Below are 1150 nucleotides of genomic sequence, written 5' to 3'. Positions count from 1 at the left end.
TTACTAGAGCTAATTAATGAATATAGTAAAGTTGCAGGATATAAAATCAACACACAGAAATCCTTTGCATTCCTATACACTAATAATGAGAAAACAGAAAGAGAAATTAAGGAAACAATTCCATTCACCATTACAACAAAAAGAATAAAATACTTAGGAAAATATCTACCTAAATAAACTAAAGACCTATTTATAGAACACTATAAAACACTGGTGAAAGAAATCAAAGAGGACACTAATAGATGGAGAAATATACCATGTTCATGGATCAGAAGAATCAATATAGTGAAAATGAGTATACTACCCAAAGCAATCTATAGATTCAATGCAATCCCTAACAAGCTACCAACGGTACTTTTTACAGAGCTAGAACAAATAATTTCACTATTTGTATGGAAATACAAAAAACCGTGAATAGCCAAAGCAATCTTGAGAAAGAAGAATGGAACTGGAGGAATCAACCTGCCTGACTTCAGTTTCTACTACAAAGCTACAGTCACCAAGACAGTATGGTACTGGCACAAAGACAGAAATATAGATCAATGGAACAAAATAGAAAGCCAAGAGATAAATCCAAACACCTATGGACACTTTATCTTTGACAAAGGAGGCAAGAATATACAATGGAGAAAAGACAATCTCTTTACAAGTGGTGCTGGGAAAACTGGTCATCCACTTGTAAAAGAATGAAACTAGAACACTTTCTAACACCATACACAAAAATAAACTCAAATGGATTAAAGATCTAAACCTAAGACCAGAAACTATAAAACTCCTAGAGGAGAACATAGGCAAAACACTCTCCGACATACATCACAGCAGCATCCTCTATGACCCACCTCCCAGAATATTGGAAATAAAAGCAAAAATAAACAAATGGAACCTAATTAAAATTAAAAGCTTCTGCACAACAAAGGAAACTATAAGCAAGGTGAAAAGAAAGCCTTCAGAATGGGAGAAAATAATAGCAAATGAAGCAACTGACAAACAACTAATCTCAAAAATATACAAGCAACTCCTACAGCTCAATTCCAGAAAAATAAATGACCCAATCAAAAAATGGGCCAAAGAACTAAACAGACATTTCTCCAAAGAAGACATACAGATGGCTAACAAACACATGAAAAGATGCTCAACATCACTCATTATC

The sequence above is a fragment of the Bison bison genome, unplaced genomic scaffold (assembly GCF_000754665.1).
Source record: "Bison bison bison isolate TAMUID 2011002044 unplaced genomic scaffold, Bison_UMD1.0 scf7180017864300, whole genome shotgun sequence".
Taxonomy (NCBI): domain Eukaryota; kingdom Metazoa; phylum Chordata; class Mammalia; order Artiodactyla; family Bovidae; genus Bison; species Bison bison.
The sequence above is the reverse complement of the archived record's forward strand: the minus strand, read 5'-3'. Positions refer to the sequence as shown.